General features: G+C 45.9%; 1 long non-coding RNA gene across 1 annotated transcript in view; it reads left to right on the top strand.

Moving 5' to 3' along the window:
- The window catches only part of LOC138552040 (uncharacterized), a 41,716-nt gene extending 24,798 nt beyond the window's left edge, over positions 1–16,918 (top strand). The window contains exon 2 of the long non-coding RNA XR_011295741.1: positions 13,584–16,918. This is a non-coding gene — a long non-coding RNA (uncharacterized lncRNA). The remainder of the gene's footprint in view (positions 1–13,583) is intronic.
- Positions 16,919–17,656: the final 738 nt, after the last annotated feature.

Genomic DNA, 17,656 nt, shown 5'->3' with positions numbered 1-17,656 from the left:
GAAATCATGGCTGACGGCCATAATTATTCCGATACACAAAAAGGGTGCCCTAAGCAATCCTTTAAACTTTAGGCCTATCGCCCTTATAGACACAGCTGGGAAAATCTTTGCACGATTGATCCTGTCAGAATTGGAAGTTCATATACATGACTTAAAAATTCTTTCAAAAGCCCAGGTCGGATTTCGGAGAGCAATGGGCACACAACTAAATGCCTCAATTTTAGCCCATCTCCTTTGGAATGCACACTCCAAGTCAAATCGCACCATATATATGGCAGCACTGGATCTTTCAGCTGCATTTGACAATGTACTTCGCATTCGGCTTTGGCAGAAGATGCTGGCTTATGGTATACCATCTCCTCTGGTAGCTCTAATTGCGGCATTACACCAAAGTACATCTTACCGGGTCCACATCAATGCTGAAGGGCTATTAACTGACAATATACCTACGTTCATAGGTGTCAAACAGGGCTGCAATCTGGCTGCGGTCCTATTCAACCTTTACCTCGCCGATTTTGACAAGATCTGGCAGGGCTCAAATTCTTTTCCGGCAATATTGGGTTCCATGCGGCTTCACTGGCTAGCATTTGCTGATGACGTCATAATATTCGATAGAGTGCCTTTTGGACTCCAAAATAAATTAAACCTTTTTTGTGAATATTGTACGCTGAATAATATGACCATTAACTCAGCCAAATCACACATATTGGTCTTCACCTCCAAAAAAAGCTCCCCAGATTTAATTTTACAATAAATGCCCAGCCCATTTTGAGAAAAGAAGAGATCACGTATTTGGGCTATCACCTATCGGATGGGACGTCTATCAGCAAGTGGCGCTCAGTGTTGAACGCAAAGTTTAACCCACTACTGGCCCAAATGAGAATCATTTTCATCAAATATTGTCGTTATTCCCTGCTGCCCCTTATACAATACTATACCATGAAAATAGAGCCCATCCTCCTGTATGCAGTTGATATGTGCCTTCTGAATTTGGGGCCCCTCTTAAATCTCCTACGAGGTAAACTTTGGAAGAAAACTCTGGGGCTTCCTGGATATCTACCCAACGCCATCATTATACACGAATGGGGTTTATATCCACTAGCGGACAAATATCGCTGGCGGATTGTAACTGCATTCTCTAAAATGATTTCTCCACCTCCAAACTCACTCTATGAGGACTTCCAGGAAATGCTTGCTGGAAAGTGTCCTATTTCGGTCTCTGAAGTGAAAGATCATTGAATATGACGCAGGAGGATTTGATTAAGACCCCTGCTAAAGTTAAAAGGCGCTTCTTCAAAAATTCCTGGGCTCATAACTCCGATCAGACTGGAGGTTACTCTTCATTTGCCATCCATGCCACTTTTAGGCATGCAGTTACACCTCGGCTGCCATACATCTTATGTTTCCCAGACAAGGCAGCAAGAAGGTCTTATATGCGCTTCCGCTTGGACCTTATCCAGACGGGTGCCCGTATTAGGAATTGGGACTGTTATAGGGATTTGGCAAAATGGGAGGGATGCAGATTTTGCCTAAATACATCTGAGACCGAAACTTTGGAACATCTCTTCATGTACTGTAATTTCTTTTTTAAGCATAGGCAACGTTGCTAGACGCTTACTTTACCTCCTATTCCTTGTTTGAATGTCACCTAGTATGGCTTAGATGTATGCAGGGAAACTCAAATTCCATCATATTAGCAGCTGTAAGACTTGTTGCAATAATTGAGGAGCAGCTGTTGTCACTCAATAGGACCTTTTGGAGTGGGTAATTTTGGGTTTCTGAGATTTTGTCTTCCTTATGATTGATCGCACTAGCCAATTGTTTGTGTCTTGTGGGAGTATTTAAATTGGTGGAGGGCTGCAATGCCATATTATGTCATGTTATGTTAGGTATGTTATCTGATGTCGTAGGTTTCCATTTGCGATTTTTGATGATGTATTGGAAATATGTTTAAGTGTCTTATCATGTTTTAGTTGTTCAGGTATTGTATCGACTAACTTCGACCAAGTTTTTATGATTTTATACGAATGTTATGTGATATGTATTATTTGTAAAGGTGTAAATAAATTTTTGCTACCAAAACAAATAAATAAAAAAATAACATGGCCGACCCTTAGGGACAATAAACAATTTTTACCGAACCATTCCTTAAGTATAACTATCACGCTGTAATGCTCAAATAAACGAACTGGCGTGAGCAAAAAGCAACGATCTATGGGCATCAAGATGGTGGAGCAAGATTGAGTGCACAGATAAGTGGTCTGTACTAGCTAAGACAGCAATACAGTGGCCATGCAGATACAGGGCGCAAGGGGCTTGATATTGAGTGTTATGAAGCAAGGTCCCGTCTTGGCAAGGTGCTCGAGATCCTGCTGGCAAAGAGGTGTGGTCGCATAGGGGGCAAGTTGCGATCTCACATCAAGTCAGAAGTTTGCAGAGGTACGGTCGGGAGCCTTATGTGGCGATGGCTTGGCCGGCACAAGCAGGAGGGGTGGTATGAAGGAGTAGGTACATATAGTTGTGGAGGGACCACGGTCCACTGCCTGACTGGCCTAGACGGGCACAGACAGGCCTTGGGCCTTAAAAAGGAGGGCCTTGGAGTGGGAGGGCCAGCTTCGCCTTTCGGTGAGGCTGGCCGGATTATGTGGATTCACTGGGCCAATCTGAGCACGGTGGAACAGGCGAAGAACGGTTGCTTGGCAACCTATAAACAAATTTCGATGGCGGCCATTTTAGGCAGCGCTCCTCATGGGGAAACACAGCGATCAGCTGGTTTCTTGCCGTGAGGCTGTACTCACTCGTCAACTTCCTTGTGAACAGGCCTTCTTGCTGGTGGGGTGGGCTACATATGGTGCATACGTGCATGGCGCAGTGCAGTCTTTTTCGTCGCTTTGTGTGTTGATAGCAAGGATGAATGGTTGTTTTGCTGGTGGTGCGGGGTGGGCTCCTGCCCTCCCGATGCTGCAGGTGTTGCTGCTGGGTTGTTTGAGAGGCACATGTCAGTCGTTGGAGGCTGAGAGGGTGGCATTGAGTGCTTCCAGTAGAGAGTCACAGTTCGGTTGGGTTTTTTCGGTCCATGTAAGGTGGAAGTTCTTGCATGTGCCAGGGTGCTAACGGTTTCGGTTTGCTGGTGCGTTGTTTCATAGGCGTGACCCGGGCGATGAGGCAAAGATGGTGGCGTTGAGTGCTTCCAGCAGAGAGCCGCATGTTTGGTCCATGTGAGGTGGAGGTTGGCAAGGTCTTCCATGAGGGCTTCTCTACTGGTGGCCAGTGTCGTCTTCCAAGGGCGGGTGTGATGTGTTCTCTTCTACTTGGTCTTGGGTGGGAAAATGCACACAACTCAAGCTTATTTGACCACAAGTGCTGCCACAACGTCACAATGAAGCAAAATAAATAAGTTTACATTAAAAGCCATTCTCCGGATTAGAAGGTAAGACCCTGAAATGAAACCAGAATAAACAAGGAACAAGAGAAAAACGCACATATACATCATGACACAGTGAGAGAGCATTGTCAGATGAACAGATGTGTAAGGGTCCAATGTGATACACGTGTGAGGTGGAAGAAAAGTAGCAAAGCAAAGAAACACATGTACGTTTGCAGCTTTTCCAAAGCTTGTGGCTCACAGGGGATTTCCAAAGCAGTGGGTAAAGTGTTTTATTTTAATTGTATTGGGTTTTTAAAGGTTACAAAAGAGGGGGTTTGGGCCCGCCCATTAAGAAAGAATAAGAACAAAAAAAAATGCATTGAATGTTTTTTTTTGGTAAGGCATTCGATGGTAAGACATTCGATGCTATTACTATATACCCATGGGAAGGTACGGGTGGGTCACAATCTCTAGCGCCTCTTCTCATGGGAAGGTATGGGTAGGCCACGATCTCTAGCACCCCATGTCGTGGGAAGGTACAGGTAGGACACTATCTCTAGCACCCTGTCTTGTGGGAAGGTACAGGTAGGCCGCGATCTCTAGCACCCTGTCTCGTGGGACGGTACGGGTAGGCTATGATCTCTAGCACCCATTCTCATCAGAAGGTACAGGTAGGCCACCATTTCTAGCACCCCATGTCGTGGGAAGGTACAGGTAGGCCACGATCTCTAGCACCCTGTCTCGTGGGACGGTAGGGGTAGCCCATGATCTCTAGCACCCTGTCTCGTGGGACGGTACAGGTAGGCCATGATCTCTAGCACTCCATCTCGTGGGAAGGTATGGGTTGATTGTTTATTTATATAGCGCCTATAATTTATATAGCGCCTATACACAATGTGTTTCAAAGCGCTTCAAGGCAGGGAGGAACAAGGCAGAACACAGTGACATTCTTATAGGTCCTTGATACATTAAGAATGTGCAAATTAGCTATCATACTCGGCCCAGCGACATTTCTGATAGTGCAAGAGTTTAGGACATTGATAAGGAGGGGATGGGGGGGGGTGGGAAGGAGAATGAGACAGACAAGCGGCTACCTTACAAGGCCTGACGATGATTGAGGTAGTGCCGGAATTTAACAAGAGGTGGGGGGGAGGGGGCAGGGAGAAGGAGAAGAACAAAACAAGTAACTATCGTACTAGGCCTGACATTTCAGATAGTGCTGGAGGGGGGAGGGGGGGAAAGGAGGAAAAATAAGTAAGAGAGGGGGGAGGAGACAAAACAAGATACTATTTCAGATAGAGTAAGTGCTTAGGATACAGTGAAGGGAGGGGGAGAGGAGGGAGGCGGGGATAGCAAGACGAGGGATACAAATAAGCAGACATCAAGCAAACAGGGGGGCGAGATACAACAGGCAAGCAGGGGGGAGTTAGAGGAAGCGGATAGAAAGAGAGGTAAGGATAGGGTATAATATATTGGAAGGCGTTGATCTCTAGTGATCCTTATTGGAAGGTACGCTTGGCCACGATCTTTAGCGCTCTTTCTCATGGCAAGGTAGGAGTATGCAACAATCTCGATCATTCTCCCTCATGGGAAGGTATAGGTCGATGTTAGGAAATATACTTCCTTTCTGAGTGAATCATGGCCAATCGACCCAAAGAGAGGTTACTGTGCCCGCACACAAGGGGCACATGCGTATTGGGTTCTCTAGTAGTGCACACTTGTGTTGAGATTGTGTAGAAGATGTTAAACCAGTATTTATTGTTATATACATTCGTAGTGCTGTGGGTGGGGGATATAGCAGCCCAGACATTAGGCTGCCTAATACATAAATCAAAGTCCTAAACTTAAGGACCCCTACGCCCCCTGCACACCATTTAAACTGCTAACAGTCACATTTTAACAATAGTGTCAATAAACATTTGTCAGCCATTGTTTCCACTGCCAAAGGTGTACAATGCATCAGCATTTTTAATCCAAACAGAAACAAAATATTATTATTTCATCCAATAATTAGTTCAGAGCTCTATGCGTTTCGGGTGAATGCCCTTCGTCAGGACCAACATTTGTACATCATAGTTCCAGAATCTTCAATTCAAATCTATAAATCAAAAACAGAATTCAATAAATGATTCTCAATATATTATGGCATATGTAAGGGGTATATCCTCCTGTGTTCAGGAGTTGTCATTCACCTGGATTTCGTAGCTGTAACGATCGAAACGTCCAAATGGACGACGTCTTAAGTTAAAGGAAACAAAGACACTCGTGTTCACACTAGAAATCAAGAGAAAGGGTAACATGTAAAAGTGAACCTAACTCAAAGCCTACTGTTAGCTGTTAGTCCCTAAGGGCAATTCAAATGTTTAGTTGGTGGCCTAACCAACAATGTAGATGTCACCTAATGGTTAGATCATTGATGTGTGTGTTCCCTGAAATAAACGGGTGAAATGGGAGCCCGATTACCTTCCAGTTGTTGATATGGGATACCAATATCATCACATTATTCCAGTTGCGTGACAACTGCCTCAGCATATTCACAATCTAACAGTATCTGTTAAGAACATTACAAAACAGTAGTGATATGTGTGAGGAATCTGAGGGCGTCCTTACTTCTTTCCCCAATATATCCTCCTCCCAGGGTGCCTGGGAACGACTGTTGCTTTCGGATCCTGACCCTGGGGGTGGATATGCGAGGGTGGATCACCTGGGTGGAGCAAACATTGGGAGTGGGGATAAGTCACCCTTGGGTGCGACATGGTATCCCCTATTACCCTCCTCTAATTAACCCAATGTCCCCCAGCCTTGTAGGTTATTCCCAGTCCCTTCCCTATGTTTTCCATGAATCCTCTCCCAGTGAACATCCGGCAAGCACTGGGACGAAGAAGAAACAAACCAGACTCCTACAACCTCCCTTTGTCGATTCATGTACACATGAACACCACCTAGGTACTCAGACAAGGAGGGCACCATGAACACAGAAGACGGACTGGAAGAAGAAACATGAGTGGTCTAGTTGTTGGACTCATTATCCTTGAGCCAGGAACTTTAAAAATGGCTCAGCTAAGCAGCGGCAGAGACACTGGGAGAAGCCCAGAGAAGAGTGCCAAGGACAGTTCCAGGGCAAAAGTCGTGGTGGCAAGAAGGCACCTTCCCGAGATGCTTGGAGGTACACAGAGCGTGATCCAGTGAAGCGAGCGAGATGGGCTCGTTGGCAGTCTGAGGCGGAGCTGAGGAAGCAGTGTGGCACGGAGCAAAGGTGCCGGGTGCGTTGGAGAGGCTCCCGAACGCTCACAGGTGCAGAACCACTGACTGCAGTTTACCGGAGCTCCATCGTAAGCAGGGAAGCAGTGGAAGATGCCATGCACCAGATGGAACCAGCGTGAGCTGACCGTGAGCAGAGACGATACTCTGGAAAGCCGCAGAAAGTGGAAAGAAGACCGTGCAAAGACCGGTGAGTCCGCCTGGGTGAAAAAGGGGCCCTGAGCACAGTGGATGGGCGACTTAGTGCAAAAGACATTATTGTTTTGAATAACTGAATTGAATATGAGGAAGCTAATGTGAGAAGTAATGAATATAATGAGAAGCCGTGAAAGCAAACCTTGCCAAAAGTAAAATAAGCAAGCATTGCCAAGAGCCAAGAATAATTGTGCAAGAGACATATAACAAAGCATACATGCAAAATAAACCTGGGAAAAGGGGGCCAGGTGTGTTAAAAGAAACCGGAAACCGAAAATAAGCTTCCTAGCAGGGGAGTGTACTGGGAAGCTGAAATGGAGAATAAGCTTCCTAGCAGGGGAGTGCACTGGGAACCTGAAGCTGAGAATAGGCTTCCTAGCAGGGGAGTGCACTGGGAAGCTGACACCCAGAATAGGCCTCCTAGCAGGGGAGTGTACTGGGAAGCTGAAACGGAGAATAAGCTTCCTAGCAGGGGAGTGCACTGGGAACCTGAAGCTGAGAATAGGCTTCCTAGCAGGGGAGTGCACTGGGAAGCTGACACCCAGAATAGGCCTCCTAGCAGAGGAGGGTACTGGGAAGCTGAAGCCGAGAATAGTCTTCCTATCAGGGGAGTGCACTGGGAATCTTAGGAAGGATTGTGCAAAAGACATATAGTAGTAATTGCGCTTCCTAACAGGAAAGTATATGTGGAAGCTTATGTTGGTTTGACAAGTGAAAGCTACTCAACAAGTCAATGATGACAGAGCAGGTGATGATAAAGCTTCACGGCACTTGAAGGGATATTAAGTCCAGCCTGACGGTGAAGCTGAAACGGTGGCAAGATATCTATGAAACAGATCCAGATAGGTGTGTCGCTTGTGTGTCCTGTGTCCTCTCCCCACACGTGTCACAAGTCATGTGTGTTAACTGCAATTAAATAACAATATTAGTATTGTAAATACATATTTACTTGCATAATTATTTTATAAAATGAGACTGTGCCTTAATTGTAGTTCACAATAAGCTACAAAGGGCATTATATTTGAACAATGTATGTATGATGGCGGATAAACTAAACGGGGCACGGCACAAGATAAAATACACGTGCCCCCCCTTCCAACAGCTTCCCGGGAAAGCCTTACTCTCATTACAGTGATTGGACCATGTCTGGCAAAGTAAAAGTAAGCAATGGAATAACTTATGCAGACCTCACCCCCTTGCACATAATACACCTTTGGTACCTCCGTCATCCTCTCCCCACGGGTGCCACGATGAGAGTTAATGGCGGGTAATGGGTGGGGGATCTGTAGTACGGTGGATATAGACGTGGTGGTGGACCAAGCTGTAAGGACATGTATTGTAGGTGTCAGGATGGGAATGGGCATGGGTACTGCGTTGGGTCTCATTGCCTTAGGTCTTTCCTTACAGATTGGTATTGAGGGAATCCCTTCCTGCTCTCTGATTGTGTACCTACCTCAGAAGATGCATCCCATGCCCTGATACCATAATTAGACGAGTTGACAGCGCACACACCTTATACCTGTACCCTCAGGAGTCCTACAATCCAAGGATAGGTGCGGAGGGGGAAACCACCAGGTCTCGAGAGAGCCCTGCAGTAGATAGTGAGGCCTCAGTATGCAATAAGCACGGGGGATGCTCAGTTTGTGCAAGCTTTCCAGGCAACTGAATAAAGCCACCTGTACCTTGGGCTTTTGCATGACATAAACACCCAAAAGGGGATCTCAGAATGTAGAACTACTAAAAGGTTCTTGCAAAACAAGCATTACAAGGTGCGTGTGTAGGTGAAATAAATGGCGCAGCCAAGCAGTGATGCCAGGGTCCCCGCTAATGCTGTTGAAAATGAAGAAACTAAATGGTCCGGAGAGCACCTCAAAAGATATTTGATCACATCACTTGTGGTTGAATCCCAACTTCGCAAGAATTTACTGGTCAGTTCCAGCAGAGAGAAGTTCTCGAGTCATGAAATACAGTGAGTGCATGAGGACGTTGGTTCCGGGCCTTGCACGGGTCAAGCCACTCCTACTTACCTGGCTCTAGTCACTTATTTTGGTTTGCAAAAAATGCTCCCATCTCTCTGCAGAGAGTACAGATAACACAGGAGTCTGAAGAAAGGAGGACAGGACGTACAGCTTACACGGACTTTAATACTCACCAGCTTAACTTACTCTTTGAAATACCCCCACATTTCTAATACCAGCAAGGGACATAAATTCATGTTTCTCTATATCAGTATCTTCACTATCTTTGATGGTGTTATGAAGGTAAACGCACTTCATGTCCGAATGCCTATGTAGGTGTCTATAGTTATGTATCTAGCTTGCAAGGTTGTGTTCCATGATAGAACTGGGCTCATGAATGCGTCGGTTCCGGGGAGAATGTTTAGTCTTGTAGTGTGGACTGTTGGGGGTGATCAGAAAGGCTTGTGGTGGCTGGACTTAAGAACTGAATAAAGATCTGTAAAAGCTTAGTGTCCAGGGGGTCTTTAAGCATAATAGATGGCCCTGCACTTGCTTCCTCCATCTGACAACGTGATTGGGCAATCATCCCTACACCTAAGAAGCCAGCATTCTGCCGACAGGCGGAGCCGACCTGTGCTAAAGGCTGCAAGTCCCAATCTCGGCCGGTCTCCGCCAGGCAAGCCGGATCCTCTGCTCGAGACATACACAAAGCTTCTATATACTCGCAAGGTTAGCCTGGCCACCTCTGTTTTGGTTGCAACCCGGCTAACCTTTTTTTCGTGGCACCACCGCTAATTGTAAAAGCTCTCTATTTATGCTCGTCCCCACCCACCTGGAGAACAATCTATATTTCACAGCTCCCCCTCTGCCCCTGCCGAGCCTAGCAATGCTATCCACAAACTTTCCGAGCCGCCACAATGCAGCTACAAGAAAAAAAAAGCTTTATACTCCAAACCTTGGTGCATTTACCCGCACAGTTGTTGTAACCCCCAGTCATGCTGGGGGTGGCTCTCCTAGCAATCACTGCTTTCTTGACCTGCCTGAATGTGAACTCCTATTATATCGCTCCTTAACGACGAGAGCACCTGACACCGCTCATTACTCCCTATGCCTGCTGGAGGTGTCACGTGATCCCAACTGTGCATACATGCATCCCTGCAGGAGGGTGTTTGTTCGTCTCATCGATTTGTCAACTTTGATCCTATGACTTAAGCTGCCCATGCTGCTTCTGCAATTTACCTGCAACCCACTGATCGTGACTTCTCGGCCGCAAGCTGCTATTGTAACCTGCTACCTACCCATTATGACCTGTGCAGCCTTGTGCTGCGAATGTAACGTACCTGTAGCCTACCTATTGCATCCTGTAACACCATATCCATTGCAACTAGCGTCTTGATGTCTCAGGGCTTTGTGCGGGGTATTCAGGTGTTAAATTGGATACAAATACCCATGATGGAACAGCTTTTAATAATTACTGGGCACAAGTATGGGGTGCCCTGCATATATATGTATCCCGATACGCTGGATATAAATTATATTTGAACAAAAACAATTAAATTAGATTCTGAACCTGCTGCACACATCCAGTTAATTCAGGAAATGTGAAAGGAAGAGAAGGCAGAAGAATGGGACAAGAATGTGGTGAATTTTTTACCACATGCTAAAAGAAGGGACTCCCCAAGGAAGTCCAGCACAATCTAGATAAAGTAGTAGGGATAGAGGCCAAGAGTTGCTCGGAAATTCAACCACATATTGTGCAATTTTGTAAAAGGAAATGGAGGGTATAGAACAGGCACAAAAGGCAGAGGCCAAGCTTATTCAGAACAAATATGGCGAAGGTTTGTTTGGAATGGGCAGTAATTACTAATTCTATGGCGGGACAGCCGGGGCAATGGGGACAGCGGGGACATGGTGAGTCGGGTATGACACAGGGGTACACTTCATTGTCAAGAACAGGAAAGAAGATGATGGTTGTGGTGTTAATGGCCAGATTAACATATTTTTCACTACTCCCAGATCTAATCTTCCTCTTCAAAGCATTGTGAGAAACCAAATATTATCTCACCAGCTAGTCCTCTGGAATTTGGCAACCAGGTGGCCAGGACACGGGCATCGCTTTTGGATCCGGTTCCTTGGGGTGGACCAGTTCTGGAGGATCACCTGGGTGAGGGATCTTCAGGGAGTGGGGGTGAGATGCAGTATTTCCCCCCCCCTTTTTTTATCTACCCCATCCTATTTTTTTGGGGGATTTTCTGAAGTCCTAACCCCCTCCTTTTTCCTCAAACACTAGGCCAAGGAAGAGGGTCACTGAGAGTAACCAGACTAACTCTCTTGCATCGTACTGGGCATGTCCCTTTAATCAGGTAAGGCAAATTCAGGCACTGTAACCTAAGTGCATGCACCTGATACCAATTAGCTCTCCTCACACAAATAAAAGGAAACGCCTAAAGACCTAGTCTGAGCAAGGTGGAACACGAGAACAAGCAGAACTTCAGGGACAAAGGCACACCTGCTGGAGCAGAGCAACAGAGACAGGAGCAATGGGCTGAAAAACCCCAAGGCTTCCTTACTGGAGCTCATTGCCACCGACAGGCCGCAAAAGACACATGGAGAAGGCCAGATCCCACAAGTTAAGATTGCATTGTGTTTCAAGGACGCCAGCGACCCTCCTGGGTGAAGGGCATAGTTGGGGAGGCGAGTCCAAGCCTGTGGTACTAACCTTGACTCGCAACTTGGAAAATGCAAAACAAGAAAGAAGCACACACAGCTGATGAGTTGGCAAGCGACCTGAGAAACCGGTGTGTGATGAAGTGAATGAAGTAGCAACATATCATCACAAGTGAAGGCTGCACGCGTGTGGATGAGACGTGAAGAAAGGCAGACCTGTGAAGTAACTTTAAAGTGAAATACAGCTGCAAGATCAGTGATATTAAGTAATGGAGTAGTCCGTTGAAAGGAAGTAGCCCATTTGAAAATCCATATGCATTGCTTGAAGCTAAAGGGAAAACAAACAGCAAGAGTGAAAGAATAGTGAATGTTGAGTCGAAGTGATCCTGCTGTTGTCTCTAAAGAAAGCCACAAACATTCGAAAGATGGTCCGAGCCTGATTGAGGGAGACCCGAAATGTATTAAGCTTGTGGAAGGGAGCCCCCCTTGCAACTTTGTGTGAACTGTATCGTGAGAGCTCTGAGCCTGGCAGAGGGGGACCTATGAAAACTGGGTGGTGAAAGGTCTGAGCTCGGCAGAGGGGGCCCTTTGTGAACATTTTGGATGAAACCTTTTAAAAGTCAGAGAAGGGAACTTTAAATGTGGAAGGCCACGTGGGCCTCGTGCCACGTTTTTTAACTGTGTACTGTTTTGGAAGCTAAGTATGAGTGTGTCATCCTGCCTACAAGGATCGCCTTAACTCGTGAGGCCTTGCGTGGGGAGGATAGCTGGTTCAGCCACATTATCATTTGAACACTTTCCTTTTGCATACATTTTCTCCTCGTTAGACTTTTTGTACAAGAGATAGGGCAGACATTCGTTTTTTTTAGTGTAGGCCATTTTGATTTGACAGACTCCACTAGGACTGTTTTGTTTATCATTTGATGGTGTTCTAAGGCAGAATAGGAATTTCTCCAAGTTTAATTAGAGGGGTAACCCCCAATACTAAAGGTGTCCCAGTAGGTTTGTTTTCGGAGCGCAATGGATTTAAGGAACATTGAGAAATTAATGTTCGTCACCAGATATGACATTTTGGAATATATGAACCTGTGCAGAAACATGAAAGGTTAAATGACATAGGGGGTCATTACGACCTGGGCACAGAGGGATACCGGGCACCAGTAATGACACCGGTGCCGGTAATCCCTTTGTGCCATATTCCGAGGTCACTATGCAGCCCCGTCCTTATGGACGGGACCCGCAAAGGGACTTCAGAGCTAATAACGGTACCGCAATTTGCAGTACCGTTATTGGCGCCTTCCATTTCAGCCCTATGGGGGTTGAAATGGGAAGGGGGAATGGCTTTTGCAATGGGGACTTACCGGTCCCTCAAAGGTCAGACTAGACCGGTAAGTCCCCATTGAACGAGGGCGGACACGGTACCGGTATTGGTGCTAGTCATGGTGCTAATAGCGCCATGACTAGCACCAACCTCGGAATGAGGGCCAAATACTTTGTTCATGTTTTGCACTGAAAAGAGAAAGTACATTTGGGCAAAATTATTTCGAAGAATGAAAAAATAAGAGGATGGGAATAAATGTTCCATCACTCTGCACCTAAATATAAAACGATTTGAATCACAATTAACTGGTGATTGTGTTTTCCTATTGCCAATTATGCTGGTATGTTTGAAAAAATGTATTGTGTAAAAAACAATAGAAAAGTTGAATGCACGCCATTGTGCTCTTAAACCTACTGGGGACCCTTAACGTTATATAGGAGTTTCTCCAACCCCAACATTTTCAATAATGGTTTACAAATTATATCCATTGTGTCAGTGTCAATACTTATGATACCATGCCTCCCACCTCTCCTACCCCCAAGAAATGATTGTCTTTGCTTTCTTACAGTGTCTTTCATGGGAGTTAGCCTTACATGCCGGGTGACGGGGCAGGGGAATGCAATGAAAAAATATTTTTTTGAGAATGTCTCCTAGGGGACGGTGGTCACCTTATATGTTAAGTCCTGTGATGTGGAAGAGTAGGATTAGGAGAAGGATTAGGAGAAGCGACACTTACTGGTAACAAATCTGTGCACTTCCTTCTGAGTGTGCATTGACATGAAATAATATCTGAACCCTTTGTGTCTTTCAACAGAAAGTAGAGCCATCACCGAATCAGAGGGTCTGGAAATGAACAGGAGACGATGAGATATGGCGAGGAATAGGAGACGTGATACAAAAGATGGGCAGTGCCAGCGCTTTGGCTTAAAGCGCTATATAAATTCAATGAACATAAACATAAACATTCCACAGAACCTTTAATGAAAGTGCCATCCCTGTGGGAGAGCCCAATGCCTGGCACATCTATAAGGATCCATACCTAGTGTAAAGAATTTTCTTGTAGAGTTTATAGGCTGTTCTTCACTCATTTGTCCAGTCCAATCAAGCACATAAGAGGATAGCTCATGAGCAACATGTATGTCTTGGAAGCAGGGAAACGCTGAGCAACACAGGTTTGAATCCTGGGCCCGCACTTTGAGACTGGTCTCTGGTATTAAGCTTGTAATAAAATATTAATGAATTATTTTCACATGGCCGAGAAACCCTACAAGTGTACAGAGTGTAAGAAATATTTCACACACATCCCACATCTGCACAAGCATCAGAGGATCCATGCTGGGGATAATCCCTACAAGTGCAAAGAGTGCAAGGAAAGCTTCAGTCGTTCCTCAATTCTTAGAAGCCATCAGAGGATCCATACTGGTGGGAAGCCCTTCAAGTGCACAGAATGCAAGAAAAGCTTCAGTGATTCCTCAACTCTGATAAACCATCAAAGGACCCATACTGGGGAGAAGCCCTACAAGTGACCTCTCAGCTCTGATACGCCATCGGAGGATACATACTGGCGAGAAACCCTACAACTCGACTTATGCCTAAGCGCATGTTTTTAACTATTCCTATATCTGAGCATTGCCTCCCTCCTCCAGTCCCTCAGGCTGTCTAATACCCCAGGGCGTGCTTTCTTACTTATCAACACCTTTTCCAGGTTATCTATACGTGTCATCTCAAAACTTCCATGGCTCGGCCACTGAAGGTCTATCTGCTTTCTGGTTTGCTTATGCCAAGTCTCACATAACATTATCGCTCCCATACCATATTTCACATACATCTCATATGCCAGCGTTCCTCCCGGGGGTGCTTCCTGGCCAGTTTTCAAAGATTGTTCACCGCAGCGGAAAAGCCTCGCTAAGGTGGACAATACCCCAGGCATGTTTTAACCTTCCCCTTGGCTAATCAAACTTACCCTGGGTGTTTGATTTTGCAAAATGAACTCTCAACCAATATCAGGATCACTTATAAGTCGGGGCACGACTCACCTGATCAATCAATTTGTCTTCTCCAAGACACAATTCGTCCATCTACTGACGCAACCAATGACGTTGTGTCTGCGTATCTCGGCTTCTGCCACGTTTCGGGACCTTCGCTCCTCTTGTTCGCTGGCCAGGGATGTCAATCAGGGATCAGCGGTGTGCAGATCTGCGAAGGAGTCTCTCATCTCTTACACAGGGCGCCCTGTACACCTCTTGATCCCGGCTCGATCGCTCCCGTCCTCGCCGTTCTTTTCGCCTTTCATATATTGCAATGTACACGATGGAACAAGTGGGGGAGGGTCCCTATTCGGGTGCCATCTTGAAGGGGCCCCTGATGGACCCTCGAATGTGGAAACAAGGCAAAGTCACCACACACGAATAGATATGCCAGACTCGAGGTTCTTTCCCATAATATAGGGTTTATTGCAAAATACAAATAGTCCCAATTGGCCAAGTGGTCTCACACCCCACGACGTGTGTCTAAGCAGACCTCGGGGGAGGCAAGCACAAAAGAATCGTACGTCAATTACATTTATACCCAAATGGCACCTTACAATCAGTAATGGCACAATATGACACATTTGATGCCGCCCCCAATTCATTTCCCTTTGAATTAGTGACGGTGATTGACCATCACGACAAATATGACACTCTCGACCACCATACTTAATAACAGGTTGCAATCTCTAATTATACAGACATCGTTCTTTGTTTGCGGGAACACAGTGTTTCTTGCAAGCTGTGCCTAGGAGACTGGCACATACCAGGCTTAGTCTCGATTCTCGCTTTGGAGGTCATCCCGCTCTCCGGGGCCTGACTGGGTTTACTGGGTTTAGGAAGGGGGGCCGTGAAGAATAACATAATTCAACTTCTTTAAATGCTTGCTTTATGCACTGCTTACTCTTTTAGGAGACTCGCTGGCATTCACACACTGATTAAATGCCGAGCACCCTGTCTTCAAGGATATATGGGGGAAGGAGGGAATCGGGGCATTCCTGTCTGGTTCCTTCATGTAGCATTTCACCATGTTTCTTAGTATTGCTCATTGAAGTACATTTATTTCTTCAGCGAAGCAGTTTTACATGAGGCAAGGTAGCAACGTTAGAGAGAGAGGGATAGAGAGAACACAGAGAAATCAAATATGGCAATTCTGGTTATATTAGAATGGTCATACTCTAGTTGAGCTTATAATTGGGTAATGACTTGTGATCAGACAACGAGCAAATATTTTTATACCTTTCTATGAGGCGGTTGGTCCTCGGCCAACCAATTATCATGTATTCCCTTTGACCCAGGGCTGTCTAGGTTTTCTGGATTGACAGTGCCTCCTGTCAGAAATGCACCTGCTACGATCTCCATAGCAAGGCCTTGAATGTCGCATGTCAAAGGTGCACCTTCTAAGACAGCACACCAGAGGCTGCAATGCCTCACGTCAGAGATGCACCTGCTACGATCTCCATAGCAAGGCCTTGAATGTCGCATGTTAAAGGTGCACCTTCTAAGACAGCACACCAGAGGCTGCAATGCCTCCTGTCAGAGATGCACCTGCTACGATCTCCATAGCAAGGCCTTGAATGTTGCATGTTAAAGGTGCACCTTCTAAGACAGCCCATCAGAGTCTGAAATGTCTTGAATCAGAGAAGCAATTTCAAGGTAGTCTGACATTTCATAGAAGAGTGCATCTGATAGTCTGAAATAATGTGGTACTGTGCATATCCCATAGATGGCCATATATGAGAGCGAGAGAGAAAGGTGCCACTATGCTGGAGGTGGAGCTGGTGGGATGGACCAGGAAGATGCACTTTTGGGACAGGAAGTCACATGCCTAGATTGCCAGGAATACATGTTTCATTTTCTTTTTGTAACATTTTGTCAACCCGTATGATTGAACCACTTCTGAGCAAAATTGTGCTGTACAGTAAGGCCCATTGAATACTAAACCCATGCTCCCTCCCTTGTAAATCTTCTGGAAAGAATAAGATTTCTATTTCTTGAACTTCAATCCCTATCTAAACAAAACTAATAGCTCATGTTGTGTCCTGTTTTGTTGTCTTGTGTTTGTCATTGCGCCCTCATACCTGCAGGTTTCCGGTGCCCAACAAATAAATAGATAAATACATTGCACTGTGTCCTGTTTCAAATTACTTTTGCACTTTCATGAGGCTTTATAAGTAGAAGAAATTAAGTTGGAGGTAACATTTGCCATCTCCAGGTCTGCGCCCACTTATCCATAAAGGCAATGACTCACTCCAGGAAAAGTATCGGAGTACCTTTAATAACAGACTGGCTCTCTAAGGACACTATGTAGAAGGCACCAGAGTACTTAACAGACTGGCTCTCTAAGGACACTGCATAGAAGGCACCAGAATACCTTTAATATAGAGTGTCTCCATAAGGACACTGTGTAGAAGGCACTAGAGTCCCTTTAATAACAGACTGACAGGGTAATTCATAGAATTTCGCAGAAAAGTGTCGCAAGCGGCTGGCGCAGAGTGTCCGCGTGCGATTGTGTGCACCAGGCACGTGCGCTAAAACCGATTTCCGCGCACAGCGTATTCATGGATTTCATGCTCCCAAACCAGCCGTGGCGCAGAGTATCGCAGCGAGCCTGCAGCAGCGCCAGTAACGCCCCCAAGAACGCCCTCGCGCAAGGAAAAGCCATCAAAATCGCTAAATCATCGCAAAGGGCTGCGCTAACCCTGGACCAGTTTACAGGGCTGCCAAACAAGGAACGCAAAGCGGGCAACCTTCATATCAGGAGTATGCGGGAAGTTTTACACGCGATTAGCCAGGGTACGTGTATTACAGGGGTACGCGGGAAGTTCAACACGCGATTGTCCAGGGAACGTGTATTACA

This window comes from Ambystoma mexicanum, chromosome 1q (assembly GCF_040938575.1).
Source record: "Ambystoma mexicanum isolate Mex_15411 chromosome 1q, UKY_AmexF1_1, whole genome shotgun sequence".
Lineage (NCBI taxonomy): Eukaryota > Metazoa > Chordata > Amphibia > Caudata > Ambystomatidae > Ambystoma > Ambystoma mexicanum.
Note: the sequence above shows the minus strand (reverse complement) of the source record. Positions and strands in the feature narration are given on the sequence as shown.